Source organism: Pan paniscus, chromosome 1 (assembly GCF_029289425.2).
Source record: "Pan paniscus chromosome 1, NHGRI_mPanPan1-v2.0_pri, whole genome shotgun sequence".
Lineage (NCBI taxonomy): Eukaryota > Metazoa > Chordata > Mammalia > Primates > Hominidae > Pan > Pan paniscus.
In genome coordinates, this window is record NC_073249.2 from 226,433,348 (window position 1) to 226,448,806 (window position 15,459).

Here is a 15,459-nt window from a genome sequence, read left to right on the forward strand (position 1 = left end):
CTGTTACAGCTGGGGAAAGGAGCACTACTGGCATGCTGCCAGATATCCTCCTGGGGACACACACACACCCCTGCCTAAAATGTTCATTGTGCTGAGGTTGAGACCCATGCTTTGAAACTTGATTTGGTGGCACCTTTCGGGTATGCTCATAGGACCCTGCCCCGGAGCGAGGCTTCGCTTCCTGAAGTCTGGGGTAGTTTGCATCATTCACTGTTTACTCCTGTGTGCCTTTTCACACCCAGCTTTTTTTCTGAGGTGAAATTCACATAACATAAACCATTTTAAAGTGAATGATTCGGTGCCGTTTAGTACATTTACAATGTGTTGCAACCACCGTCTCTAGCTAATTCCATGACATTTTCATCACCTCAAAAGGAAACCCTGTACCCATTAAATAATTGTCCACTGCACACACATGTGCATGCACACGCAGACACATGTAGCCCCTGGCAACCACTGCATTCTGTCTCTTTGGATTTGTGTGTTCCGGATATTTCACGTAAATGGGGTTGTATATATGTGGCTTTTTGTGTATGGCATCTGTCACTTAGCATATTTGTGAGGTTTGTCTGTGTTCTAGCAGAGACAGGACCAGGACTTCTTTTTTTTTTTTTTTTTGAGATGGAGTCTCACTCTGTCACCCCGCCCAGGCTGGAGTGCAGGGGTGCAACCTTGGCTCACTGCAAGCCCCACCTCCTGGGTTCATGGCATTCTCCTGCCTCAGCCTCCAGAGTAGCTGGGACTACAGACGCCCGCCACCATGCCCGGCTAATTTTTTGTATTTTTAGTAGAGATGGGGTTTCACCGTGTTAGCCAGTATGGTCTCAATCTGCTGACCTTGTGATCTGCCTGCCTTGGCCTCCCAAAGTGCTGGTATTACAGGCGTGAGCCACCGCGCCCGGCAATTTTTGTATTTTTAATAGAGACAAGGTGGCCAGGTTGGTCTTGAAACTCCTGACCCCAGGTGATCCACCCGCCTCACCTTCCCAAAGTGCTGGGATTACAGGCGTGAGCCACCACGCTCCGCCTCCTTTATCTTTATAGCTGAATAATATTCCATTGTTTGGATAGACCACATTTTATTCATCCATTCATGCTCAGTGGGTATTTGGGCTGTCTCCACCTTCTGGCTGCTGAGTACTGCTGCTAAGAACATAATGTGTACATGCATTGAGTCCCTGCTTTCAGTTCTTTTGGGAATATACCTAGGAGTAGAATTGCTGGGTTATGGGGTAATTCTGTGTTTAATTTTTTGAGGAACTGCCAAACTGTTTTCCTTCCACACTCATTTTTACTGCCGGAAAAGTACGTGCTTGCTTGTACATAAGCAGCATAATTGCAAAACGAAACTACTTTAAGTAAATGAATTAGAATTCACAGTTCAACTGGGAGATATTTCAGTTTGTTGATTCATCTACTGACTCCAGACTAGATGTGTGCATGTGAGTTTGCAGACTCACAAGACACTGAATTAATAGGCAGGTGGTGACCTGTGAAGCCTCCACAAGTGGTCTTTTCACATAGTTTAATTTGAGGGAGCGATTACAGAAGCATCTTTAAATGTTCTGAAATCAGGCCAGGCTCAGTGGCTCAGGCCTGTAATCCCAACACTTTCGGAGGCTGAAACAGGCGGATTACCTGAGGTCAGGAGTTTGAGACCAGCCTGGCCAACATAGTGAAACCCCATCTCTACTAATAAATAATAAAAGGCATGGCGCGTGCCTGTAATCCCAGCTACTCAGGAGGCTGAGGCAGGAGAATCGCTGGAACCTGGGATGCAGAGGTTGCAGTGAGCCAAGATCATGCCACTGCACTCCAGCCAGGGTGACAGAGTGAGAATCTGTCTCAAAAAATTAATAAATGTGGCCATGCGCAGTGGCTCACGCCTGTAATCCCAGCACTTTGGGAGGCCGAGGTGGGCAGATCACGAGGTCAGGAGATCGAGACCATACTGACCAATATGGTGAAAACCCGTCTCTACTAAAAATATAAAAATTGGCTGGGCGTGGTGGCATGTGCCTATAATCGCAGCTACTCAAGAGGCTGAGGCAGGAGAATCACTAGAACCAGTGAGTCGGAGGTTCCAGTGAACTGAGATGATGCCACTGCACTCCAGCCTGGTGACAGAGCGAGACTGCTGTCTCAAAAATAAAAAATATAAAATAAATGTTCTGAAATCAGAAGAAATCTAGAATTGGACATATTTTCATTCCACCAGAAGTATGTCAAGAGGAGTCAGAAACCTCTCTTGTGATCTCTGTCACCATTCAAGCCACCTTCCTGGGCACCAGGGCCAGGCACTGGATGGGACCGTGTCAGCAGGAGAGGGACAGAGGGAGGGATTGGAAGTGTCCCAACATAGACTTGCCAGGACTCACAAAGTAGTTATTTAGTGGCTTCCTTGAGATTCAGATGAAATGCTCTCCACTGTCATGCCAAACAGGCAAAGTCTGGATTAAATTAATCTTCAGAATTTGTTGAATTGTATTAGTGTTGTGTCTGTGTGTGTGTGTGCGTGTGTGTGTGTGTGTGTTTTGAGACAGAGTCTCGCACTGTCACCCAGGCTGGAGTGCAGCGGCACGATCTCGGCTCACTGCAATCTCCCCCTCCCATGTTCAAGCAATTCTGCCTCAGCCTCCTGAGTAGCTGGGACTACGCTCGGCGAATTTTTTGTATTTTTAGTAGAGATGAGGTTTCACCATATTGGCCAGGCTGGTCTCGAACTCTTTACCTTGTGATCCGCCCACCTTGGCCTCCCAAAGTGCTGGGATTACAGGCAGGAGCCACGGTACCTAGCTTTTTTTTTTTTTTTCTTTTCGAGACGGTGTCTTGCTCTATCACCCAGGCTGAAGTGTAGTGGCGTGATCTCCACTCACTACGACCTCCACCTTCTGGGTTCAAGTGATCCTCCTGCCTCTGCCTCCCAGGTAGCTGGGGTTACAGGTGCCTGCCATCACGCCTGGCTAATTTTTTTAATTTTTAGTAGAAACGTTTTTTTTTTAGTTCGCTGCCAAGAACATAATGTGTTCTTAAAACACATTAAAATTAAAAACGTTTAATTTTTAGTTCGCCACGTTGGCCAGACTGGTCTCGAACTCTTGACCTCAGGTGATGCGCCCACCTCAGCCTCCCAAAGTGTCGGGATTACAGATGTGAGCCACCGCGCCCAGACTGTTTTGTGTTTTTGTTTTGAGACAGAATCTTGCTCTGTCACCTAGGCTGGAATGCAGTGGAATGATGTCGGTTCACTGCAACCTCCACCTCCCGGGTTTAAGCGATTCTCCTGTCTAAGCCTCCTGAGTAACCGGGATTACAGGCTTGTGACACCATGCCTGGCTAATTTTTTTTTTTTTTTATTTTTTAGTGGAGATGGGGTTTCACCATGTTGACCATGCTGGTCTCCAATTCCTGACCTCAGGTGATTTGCCTGCCTCAGCTTCCCAAAGTGCTGGGATTGCAGGGGTTAGCCACTGGGCCCGGCCTGCATTAGTTTTTAAATTGTTACTGTAATTTTTCTAGTGATGGGATTCTAACCTCTATGCCCATACTTTTCAGTTTAATTCAAGGTATTTTCCCTGGGGCATTTCTAAGGATTCTTAAAGAAGTTGAGATCTGATTTCTTATTTTGTTCCCATGCTGAAAAACAAAATATGACAGTACTGCTAAATAAAGCAATTTTGGGGGAGAAATAGTAATAGGAAAGGGTCAAATTTATGTGTCGTTGCATAAAATATAGCTACTAGCAAAATAGAATATTTTATTCACAACCTGAGTGCAATACAAATACAGCCTTTTCTGTTTGTTTCAGACAAGTTTACATGTATTGGAGACCAGACCAGAAGCCCTTCTGAATTAAGGTAATTTTGATATATTTGATCCTCATCAGTTTTAGAAAGACAATATATAAATTTCTACAGAGTTTGTTTTTATAAATAGCTGGTGGGTTGGTTTTTTAAAGAGACAGTGTTTTGCCATGTTGCTCAGACTGGATTCTAACTCCTGGGGTCAAGGGGTTCTCTCACCTCAGCATCCTGAGTAGCTGAGGCTATAGACATATGCCAGCATGCCTGGTCAATACCCTGGTTTTTGTTACAGTTTTTTTCTATCTCTTTTAAGCCAAGGTTGGTTTTCAAAACAATTTGATCCTCAAAAAAAGCTTCCATTTAGTGTTGAGCAAGAAGGTTTAGGGTCCCAGTGATGAGGATTTACCTTCCGAATCAGAGTTGTACATCGCTAGCTTTTCTCGTTAGAAAGCAGGAGAGCCCTTTTTTCAAATCAGATCTTAGTTGAAATACCAATATATGGCCGGGTGCGGTGGCTGATGCCTGTAATCCCAGCACTTTGGGAGGTCAGGTTGGGTGGATCACGAGGTCAGGAGATCGAGACCATCCTGGCTAACACGGTGAAACCCTGTCTCTACTAAAAATGCAAAAAATTAGCCGGGTGCGGTGGTGGGCGCCTGTAGTCCCAGCTACTCTGGAGGCTGAGTCAGGAGAATGACGTGAACCCAGGAGGCGGAGCTTGCAGTGAGCCAAGATCATGCCACTGCACTCCAGCCTGTGGGACAGAGCGAGACTCCGTCTCAAAAAAAAAAAAAAGAAAAGAAAAAAAAGTAAGGTGAACATGATTCAGGAAAACAAAACAAAACAAAAACCTTTTTGTTTGAATAAAGTGGGAATAATGAAGCCATGTTCGTAGTGAGTGAGTCTGGGTGAGGGTACATGGTTTCTTTGTATTATTCTTGCAACTCTTTGAAGTTTGAAATAATTTTAAATTAAAAAGCAAAATTAAATTGAATAGCAATTAGGGGCTGGAACAATTGGATATTCTTTTTTTTCTTTTGAGACAGAGTCTTGCTCTGTTGCCCAGGCCGAAGTGCAGTGGTGCAGTCTCAGCTCTCTGCAACCTCCCCCTCCCAGGTTCAAGCCATTCTCCTGTCTCAGCCTCCCAATTAGCTGGGATTACAGGTGCTCACCACCACACCCAGCTAATTTTTGTATTTTTAGTGGAGACGGGGTTTCACCATGTTGGTCAGGCTGGTCTCGAACTCCTGACCTCAGGTGATCCACCCGCCTTGGCCTCCCAAAGCTGTGGGATTACAGGCGTGAGCCACCACACCTGGTTAGTCAATTGGATATTCTTACACAAAAGGAGAACTTGACATCATGTACAGAAATTAACTCAGGCCAGGCAAGGTGGCTCACCTGTAATCCCAGCATTTTGGGAGGCCAAGGTGGGCAGATCATCAGGTCTGGAGATCGAGACCATCCTGGCCAACATGGTGAAACCCCGTCTCTACGAAAATACAAAGAAAAAGATTTAGCCACGTATGGTGGCACGCCCCTGTAGTCCAGCTACTCAGGAGGTTGAGGCAGGGGAATCGCTTGAACCCAGGAGGCAGAGGTTGCAGTGAGCTGAGATTGCACCGTTGTGCTCCAGCCTGGTGACAGAGTGAGACTCTGTGTCAAAAAAAAAAAAAAAAAAAAAAAAGGCCAGGCATGGTGGCTCACGCCTGTAATCCCAGCACTTTGGGAGGCCAAGGAGGGTGGATCACGAGGTCAAGAGATCGAGACCATCCTGGCTAACACGGTGAAACCCCGTCTCTACTGAAAATACAAAAAATTAGCCAGGCGTGGTGATGGGCACCTGAAGTCCCAGCTACTCAGGAGGCCGAGGCAGGAGAATGGCATGAACCCAGGAGGCGGAGCTTGCAGTGAGCCAAGATCACGCTACTGCACTCCAGCCTGGGTGACAGAGTGAGACTCCGTCTCAAAAAAAAAAAAAAAAAAAAAAAAATTAACCCAATGGATCATATACCTAAATATAAAACCTAAAATTAGAAAAAATGAGATTTTGAATTAAGCAAACAGTTTTTAGATGTGAGATCAAAGATACAATGCGTAAAAGAAAATATGTATAAATTGAATTTGTTCAAAATTTGAAACTTCTGCTCCTTAGAAAACACAGAGAACGAAAGACAAACCATAGTCTGGCAGAAAATATTAGCAAATGTCTTTTAGATGACTTGTATCCAGAATAGGTAAGAACTCTCAAAACTCAATTTTGGCTAGGTACTATGGCTAACACCTGTAATCCCAGCACTTTGGGAGGAGGATTGCTTGAAGCCAGTTGTTCGATACCATCCTGGGCAATAAAGTGAGACCCCTGTCTCTTCAAAAAAAAAAAAAAAGTTAGCAGTCGGGCATGGTGGCTCACACCTGTAATCCCAGCACTTTGGGAGGCCCAGGCAGGCGGATCACCTGAGGTTGGGAGTTCGAGAACAACCTGGCCAACATGGGGAAACCCCATCTCTACTAAAAATACAAAAATTAGCTAGGTGTAGTGGCTTATGCCTATAATCCCGGCCATTTGGGAGACTGAGACACAAGAATCACTTGAACCTGGGAGGTGGAGGTTGCAGTAAGTCCAAGTTGTGCAACTACACTCCAGCCTGGGTGATAAAGCGAGACTCTGTCTCCAAAAAAAAAATTTAGCCAGGCATCGTGTTGTGTGTCTGTAGTACCAGCTACTTGGGAGGCTGAGGTGGGAGAATCACTTGAGCCCGGGATGTTGAGGCTGCAGTGAGTCACGATCACACCACTGTACTCCAGCCTGGACAACAGAGCGAGACCCTGTGTCAAAAAAAAAAAAAAAAACAATATTAAGAAAACAGGTAACCCAATAAAAAAGAGGCAAGTGACTTGAACAGACACTTTACCAGAAACTGTATAGACAGCAATTGAGTGCCTCAGAAGCTCAGCCGTCAGCGAGATGCAGATGGAGACCACAGCCCACGCCCCCATTAGAATGGCCGTGACACCCAGCATTGTTGGGCGTGAGGAGCCGGGACTCTCCACATTGCTTATAGGATGTTGGGAATGTGACCCAGCATAACCATTTTGAAAAGAGTTGGGTTTTTTTGGTTTTTGAGTTTGTTTTTTGTTTTTTTGAAATAGGGTCTCACTCTGTCTCTTAGGCTGGAGTACAATGGTGTGATCATAGCTGACTGCATCCATGACCTCCTGGGCTCAAGTAATCCTCCTGCCTTGCCTCGGAAAGTGCTCAGATTATAGTCATGAGTCACTGCACCTGGCCTGGCATTTTCTTGGAATGTTCAACACACACCTGTAGTATGATCCAGCCATTCCACCGCTAGGAATCTGCCCAAGAGAAGTGAAAGCAGATGTTCTCATAAAGACTTGTACATGTAACAACATGCACAGATTTCAAAGTATCACATCTATCTGATTAACTCCACTGTTACACTGGTTGCCACTGCTACATATATTTTTGATTTCTGCAAAAGGGCCTACTTCACTGACTGGATGGAAAGTGTGGCAGGTGAGGCAGGAGGTAGTTTTCTGGACATTACTTAAAACTTTTTCAGGGCAACAGTTTTATACCTGCTTTCATAGCAAGTCATATTTAGTAAGCATTTACTGTGTCAGTCATGGTTCTAAGAGGCTTGCATGGATTCTAATGGAATTGTCATAGCATGAGCTGTGGGGACTATTACTGTCCCCACTTTCAGACAAAAAAATGTAGGCAGAGAGAAGTTAGGAAACCTACTGGAGGCCACCTGTTGAGAAGAGATAGAGTCTGGGTTAGAACCTGGGGCTTCCACCTTTCCTGCCATGAAGTGTCACTCTGCTTCCAGCCAGGGCTGTCAGACATCATTGGTCCTGCTTAAGTGGGCTGGACCTGCAAATGCCAATAAAAACATGGAAGTTTTTCTAGGAACAGAATTCTAACCCCCACCGCCCATTTGCTGTTGGGAAAGCACATAGTATTCATTGTAGTTTGCAGTAGTAAATGTAAAAACAAAGATTATTTTTATATACTGGAGTGCAGATGGCATGGCACACAGCAGTCTTTCCCCAAACCTGAGGATTTCCAGGCCCCTTATAAAAGGTGCTTGGAGGCTGGGTGCAGTGGCTCACGCCTGTAATCCCAGCACTTTGGGAGGCCGAGGCGGGCGGATCATGAAGTCAGGAGATCAAGACCATCCTGGCTAACACGGTGAAACCCCGTCTCTAATAAAAATTTAAAAAATTAGCAGGGCATAGTGGCAGGCACCTGTAGTCCTGGCTACTTGGGAGGCTGAGGCAGGAGAATGGCGTGAACCCGGGAGGCGGAGGTTGCAGTGAGCCGAGATCGCACCACTGCACTCCAGCCTGGGCGACAGAGTGAGACTCCATCTCAAAAAAAAAAAAAAAAAAAAAACGTGCTTGGAGTTTAGCCTCCTCTGTTGTGTGTGCTGCATGATTGTTAGTTTCTCACCACCTTTCCCTGTTAGACCCGTCTTCTGGATGGATGCCATTCATTTCATGAGACTCCATCAGTTACATATAAAGTTTGGCTTTGAAATGATCAAAGTGGGACTTCCTATTTGGCCTCAACATGTTTGAAGATGTGTATCTATTGAATGATTTCCAATTGTCCTAGTATGTGCTAGATTTTGTGCTCCACCCTAAAAGCAAAAAGAGGCCATAGGCTAACAGGGTTAGAAAAGGGAGAGCAGAACGGGAGATCAGATGTTTTTTGTGATGCATGAGAAATAGTAAGGCTTCGGTAGAGTCAGTAGCCACTTCTGGGATTTCAGAGTTCCAAGGGTCAGAGGTAAGCTCTTAGCAGCTGTGCCTCACTGGCTCACCCCTGGCTGTTAGACCCCTCCCTGGAGAATCGCCTTCTGAGGGCTTTGTGACCGCACACCATAGTTCCTGCCCTTCCCCCAGTTGCCAGCGTCTGGTGGCTGAGTGAGCTCACTTGTGACTGGGACATGAAGGAGATGATTCTGGGGAGTCTCTTCACTTAGTCCAGAAATCCTCCCTCCATTGTTTGCTTTCTCTCCTTTTTCCCTTGAAGTTTATTTGTTAAAGACAGACTAACCGACCTGCCTGGTCGTCTGTCCTGGAGTGTTTCCCAGGCCATTGTGTAATACCGTTGCCTCTGTGGGGTCATTGAACATGTTTCCCTGTCTTCTAGTTCTAGAGCTTTGGTCACATTCACTTTTTTGTTAAGATTGCTTTATAGGCACAGGCAAAATTCTAAGGTAAGATTTTAAAAATTGTTACCATTGCAAAAAATAGCACCTCAAACAAGAACAGTTGTGTTATTTTTGCCCATCTGCCTGCTGCTCAAATGTTGGCCCATTAGCAAGGTCATGTCTAACAGCCATGCAAAGCAGCATCCTCCCTGCCCTCGCTGGCACACTTCACCCGTTCGCAGTGACTGTGTACGCTCCCAGCCTCTGTAACTCCACGTGGTTTACCTGTTAGTCTTCTATCTCCCTCAAACTAGAATCCAGCCTGGTTCATGCTGCTCAGCACCATGCTGAGGCTCTACAGTGCCTGTTGTGTTGGAGGGAGGGTCTGCGCATGCGTTGCTCTGCAGCTGCGTTAGTGGCCGTGTCCTTTATCAGTTGCGGTGGTCCCCTGCTCCCCTTATTCCTCACAGTATTGTTAGGAGCGGTGCGTAAGGGAAGCAGGGCCTGAGGACTTTTTCCGTTGCCCTTTGAATTCCCACAGTCTTAGTTTTGGAGATTGACCTGGACTTGGGAATGAAAGAAAAATGGAAAAGTGAGTGAAATTGGTTTAAATTCCTCATGCAAACTCCTCTCTTTCAAAATGCTGCTTCGTCTTGGAGGTGAGCTGTGATCCTTGTGTGTTTGGTCAAGTTAGCAAATTTCCTGCCCCTGTGTAAGACACTGGGGCCGGTTTGGACTTCGGAAGTTGTCCAAACCATCCAGAGATGCAGCCATCCAGTGCTGCACAGGAGGCTCAGGGGTGTGCGGCTAGCTGGTGACCAGGTGACTCAGGACTGCCCTGTTGCTGCTTGGTGGTGGGACCACATGTGTGCACTTTGGTGAGCATGGTGCCTGTTGTCCTTGAGATTGTTAGTCAAAGGTACACGTCATAGTTTAATCACTGTGAGACTGACAGAGCACTTTCAGATTGGTTGTCTGATTTAATTTTCATTTTAGCTCTGTGATATAGATAACACCATTCCCATTTTGAATTAAGCAGATCAGAGTAAAAAACAATTTAGTGAAAGCATTATTCTTTGTATGTTGCAGAACCAGAACTTGAAATTATTTTTCAATATCTGTACCCTATTTTGTCATTGGCAAACTTGCAGCCTGAATGTTGTTATTGGTGACTGTGTAATATGGGGTCCTGAGGGCACCGCTGAGGTGCCCCTCCTAGACTCTCAGGGGTCTGGATGAGAGGCCTGGGCTGCTGCCTTGCCATGAAGGGTAGAGGCACTACACGGAGCACATTGCATTGCAAATATGAAATATTCTGACTTTAAAAATCTTGCTAACACTTGACTCACAAAGATGTTGTTCTAAAGTAGGGGCAGATCCCTTCACCTGCTTGCTTTTAAGTTATTCAAATCTCTCTGAAAAGGATTTCCAAAACTCAGATTCTGAATAAAAGCCAATGGCAGATATGGGTCATCAGGAAGACTAGACATGAGGCCTCAGCAGAGCCTGTCTTAGTGGATTAGACGGGCGGGCTCTTGGAGTCAGCACAGCCAGAGCTTAGCCGTGACGTCGGCACCGGAGGAGAGGAGCCCAGGCCAGGGAAACCTGGTGGTGGGTGTTCTGGAAGGTCTGGGGGACTGAGGGAAGCGAAGAGAAAAGCAAAAGCAATTAAATGTGAGTAAGACTTTTAAAATTTACATTTATTCTTTAATTTTCAAAGGAAGCTGCATCAATATTACGTTTAGTAGAAAAACGTGACTAATAGTTATAATAAAAATGCTATTCTATCTTTCTTTAAAGTGAGTATATTTTTCTTTTTTCTTTTCTTTTCTTTTTTTTTTTTTTTTGAGACAAGGTCTCACTCCATGTGCTCAGGCTAGAGTGTAGTGGAACAGTCATGGCTCACTGTAGCCTCAATTTCCCGGGCTCAGGTGGATTCTCCCACTTCAGCCTCCCAAGTAGCTGGGACTACAGGCGTGTGCCACTGCGCCAGCTAATTTTTGCATTTTTAGTAGAGACCAGGTTTTTGCCATGTTGTTGCCCAGCCTGGTCTTGAACTCCTGGGCTCAAGCCATCTGCCAGCCTCAGCCTCCCAAAGTGCTGGGACTACAGGCATGAGCCACCGCGCCCAGACCTATTTTAATTATAATAAAGCAGCTACAATTACTACATGTGACTGGGTGCGTGTAATCCCAGTACTTTGGGAGGCTGAGGCAGACAGATGACTTGAGGTCAGGAGTTCAAGACCAGCCTGGCCAACATGGCGAAACCCTGTCTCTACTAAAAGTACAAAAATTAGCCAGGTGTGGTGGTGCATGCCTGTAATCCCAGCTACTTGGGAAGCTGAGGAAGGAGAATCGCTTGAACTTAGGAGGTGGAGGTTGCAGTGAGCCGAGATCGCGCCATTGCACTCCATCCAGCCTGGGCCTCAGAGCTAGACTCAGTCTCAAATAAAATAACTATATGCAAATTTATATTATTTTTGACTTAGTATATAGTAAGCGTTTTCCCAAATTATTACTGTCTTCCTTATTGTTCTTAGCGATACGTTACAGTTATTCCAGTAACTATTTAGAGACAGGATCTTGCTCTGTTGCCCAGATTGGAGTGCAGTGGTGCTATCATAGCTCACTGCAGCCTTGAACTCCTGGGCTCAAGCGATCCTCCCACCTCAGCCTACCAAGTAGGTAGGACTACAGGCACGTTCCACCATACCCAGCGAATTGCATCAAGTAACTTTTTTTTTGAGATGGAGCCTCATTCTGTCACCCAGGCTGGAGTGCAGTGGCACGATCTCTGCTCACTGCAGCCTCCGCCTCCCAGGTTCAAGCCGTTCTCCCACCTAAGCCTCCCGAGTATGTGGGATTACAGGCACGCATCACCACACCTGGCTAATTTTTGTATTTTTTAGTAGAAACGGAGTTTCACCACGTTGGCCAGGCTGGTCTCGAACTCCTAACCTCAGGTGATCCACCTGCCTCAGCCTCTCAAAGTGCTGGGATTATAGGCTTGAGCCATTGCACCTGGCTGCATCAGGTAACTTTAAAAAGTTAACTTTAGGCTGGGTGTGGTGGCTCATGCAATAGATTAGAGTCTAGCGCTTTGGGAGGCCTTGGCAGGAGGATCACTTGAAGCCAAGAGTTTGAGACCAGCCCGGGCAACATAGCAAGGCCTCGTCTCTACCAAAAATTTCAAAAATAGCTGGGTGTGATGGGTGGAGTCTGCTTGTAGTCCTGGCTACTCTGGAGGCTAAGGTAGAAGGATGGCTTGAACTGCAGTGAGCTATGATCATGCCACTCACTCCACCCTGGGCAACAGTGTGAGACCCTCACAGAGATTTTTTTAAAAAAATGTAACATTAAGGCTGGGCGCGGTGGCTCACTCTTGTAATCCCAGCACTTTGGGAGGCCGAGGCGGGCGGATCACGAGGTCAGGAGATGGAGACCACGGTGAAACCCCGTCCCTACTAAAAATATAAAAAATCAGCTGGGCGTGGTGGCGGGCGCCTGTAGTCCCAGCTACTCGGAGAGGCTGAGGCAGGAGAGTGGCGTGAACCTGGGAGGTGGAGCTTGCAGTGAGCTGAGATCGCGCCACTGCACTCCAGCCTGGGCGACAGAGCGAGACTCCATCTCAAAAAAAAAAAAATGTAATATTAACTTATTTTATTGAAACTGAAAAGTATAAAGAAAAAAATTTTTCTTTGTTCTAGGACCCCAGATTAGCCTCTGTTAACTTTGTATGCGTGTGTTGGTGTGTAGGGGGGTTAGTAAGCAAACTATATTTGAAGAATAATGAGAAGAATAAAAGCTGCTAACCTGTTTCTCTTTCTCCAAAAACAACGCCATAACATCTGATATGTCTAGAAAAAAGATGGCGGGCCGGGCGCAGTGGCTCACACCTGTAATCCCAGCACTTTGGGAGGCCGAGGTGGGCGGATCACCTGAGGTCAGGAGTTCAAGACCAGCCTGGCCAACATGATGAAACCCTGTCTCTACTAAAAATACAAAAAATTAGCCGGGTGTGGTGGCATGTGCCTGTAATCCCAGCTACTCAGGAGGCTGAGGCAAAAGAATCGCTTGAAATCGGGAGGCGGAGGTTGCCGTGAGCCAGCACTGTGCCACTGCACTCTAGTCTCAGCAACAAGAGCAAAACTCCATCTCAAAAAAAAAAGAAAAAAGATGGCTTGCCCTGGCATTGGCGTTTGTCCTTTTTGTACACACAAAAGCATCATGCTTTGTACACTGTTCGTTTTTGTTTCGTTCACTGTCTTCACGGTAAAGTGAACTAAGAGCCACTGAGAAGGCTGTTTATGGGAACCAGAAGGTTGTTTGCTTCCCTTAAGTTCACTCTTCCTGGCACCTGGTGCCCTTGCAGCCCATGGGGAATGTGATGGTCACGTTTTCTCGTCTCTCCTGCCTCATCCCATCAGCCAGTTCACTGCTGTGCCTGAACTCCTGCACAGGGTGTCTGGTGCGTGTCCACATAACAAAAAGATGGTACTGATCATTGAGTTTATCTCCAAAAATTTTTTTCAATTTGATTGTAGAAAATACATTTTTAGGCCGGGCATGATGGCTCATACCTGTAATCCCGGCATTTGGGAGGCCGAGGCGGGCGGATCACCTGAGGTCAGGAGTTCCTTACAGCCTGGCCAACGTGGTGAAACCCCGTCTCTACTAAAAATACAAAAACTAGCCAAGCGTGGTAGCATACGCCTGTAATTCCAGCTACTCGGGAGGCTGAGGCAAAAGAATCACTTGAACCTGGGAGGCAGAGGTTGCAGTGAGCAGAGATTGCATCATTGCACTGCAGCCTGGGCGATAAGAGTGAAACTCCATCTCAAAAAAGAAAAGAAAAGAAAATATATCTTTATCCTGGAGACTAGAGAATGTAATTTTTTAAAAAAAATTGAAATGCCTGACAATAGATTTTTCTTATCACTTCTATGTGTGGACTGAAGAGGGTCTGACCAGGAAATTTATTTTTATTGCTAACAAAAATTGTGTGTGTGTGTGTGTGTGTACACAGCGTTTTGCCATATTGCCCAGCCTGGTCGCAAACTGCTGGATTCAAGCAGTCCTCCCGACTTGACCTCCTAAAGTGTTGGGATTATAGCCCACCATGCCCAGCCAGGAATACGCCTTTTTAAAAAAAATTGACAAACGTAGGTTTTGAGTCTCTGAATTGAAACTCAAATGTTGGCACAGGAGAGTGCTATAATAATTTCTGCTATTAACTGTGAAAAAGAAGTCCGTCTGGTTTTTTTCTCTTTGCATGTGACTAAAGATGAAAGTTAGCAAGTTTTGGCATTACTACTTCTGAAATTTTGTGAGGTCACTAAGTTATATTGAGCTCATTTTAAAGATACTTAGATTTTTGGTAAATTTGTTTCTCTAGTCTCAAGCAATACAGCTGGGTGATTGTTGTGTACATGTTCTTGTATAATATGTGAAAAGAACATCTAATTAAAAGCAGTATGTAAGATTTCAGGAGTTATCCCACCTAATGATGGAATTTGGGCCTTTACACACCCACCCACCACCCTCCAGCCACAAGAAACATCTCTTTTTTTTTCGAGACAGAGTTTCGCTGTTGTTGCTCAGGCTGGAGTGCAATGGCAAGATCTCGGCTCACTGCAACCTCCACCTCCCAGGTTCAAGCGATTCTCCTGCCTCAGCCTCCCGAGTAGCTGGGATTACAGGCACACACCACCACGCCTGGCTAATTTTTGTATTTTTAGTAGAGATGGGGTTTCTCCATGGTAACCACGCTGGTCTCAAACTCCTGACCTCAGGTGATCCGTTGTCCGCAGCCTCCCAAAGTGCTGGGATTACAGGCGTCAGCCACCGCCCGAGCCGGAACATCATTTTTGAAGCATCTCAGAACATGCGTTTCTCTTTCCCGAGATCCCAGGAGTTTGTTGTTTTTAGTCCCGTACTATAAAAATTAGCTTTACTTTTTAGTGTTTAAATGATCAGAAACTGTGTGTGTTAACTAAAACAGTTTAATTCGGGGTACTTCATAACATTAACTTGTTTTCTTCATGTTGATTTTGGAAGGATTAAAGTAGCTGTACAGACTAAGAACAATTCTCTATTATGCGTGCGGGGTGCTGGTGAAATAAAACTACCCCCAACTCTGTAAAATTGTGTGCATAATACAATTTGATCATGTGTGAAATACAAGTGAGTAGTGTCAGGGCATGCAGAAAGAATGCAAAGCACAAGGCATCCAGACAGCTTCCATCTGAGACACTGCTCATCTTGTCCTGGCACTCTTACTGCTTAACACATTAACGTCCACAAATCGCAGTCGCTAGGATTTATATGTGAAAACCAGGGAAAGAATTAACCAGCCTTATCCCTTAAGAATAAACTGCCCTTGAGGTGTGACCTTGTCCATACCTAATTCCAGTGATGCTCCATGTGTGCAGGGAGGCCTGAGGTATTTTTCCTTAGTGAAGCTTTCCTCAT

The 15,459-nt window shown here is 45.7% G+C and overlaps 1 protein-coding gene across 5 annotated transcripts in view; it reads left to right on the forward strand.

The window, feature by feature from the left end:
- GNB1 (G protein subunit beta 1) overlaps window positions 1-15,459 on the forward strand; it is a 106,257-nt gene that overhangs the window by 48,487 nt on the left and 42,311 nt on the right. For 4 of the 5 annotated variants that reach the window (XM_034953368.3, XM_034953383.3, XM_063595053.1 and 1 more), the window contains one exon: window positions 3,809-3,857. The exons of the other annotated variant lie outside the window; for it this stretch is intronic. The gene's annotated coding sequence lies outside the window, so the exon portion shown is untranslated. The remainder of the gene's footprint in view (window positions 1-3,808; window positions 3,858-15,459) is intronic. 5 annotated transcript variants of the gene reach the window in all.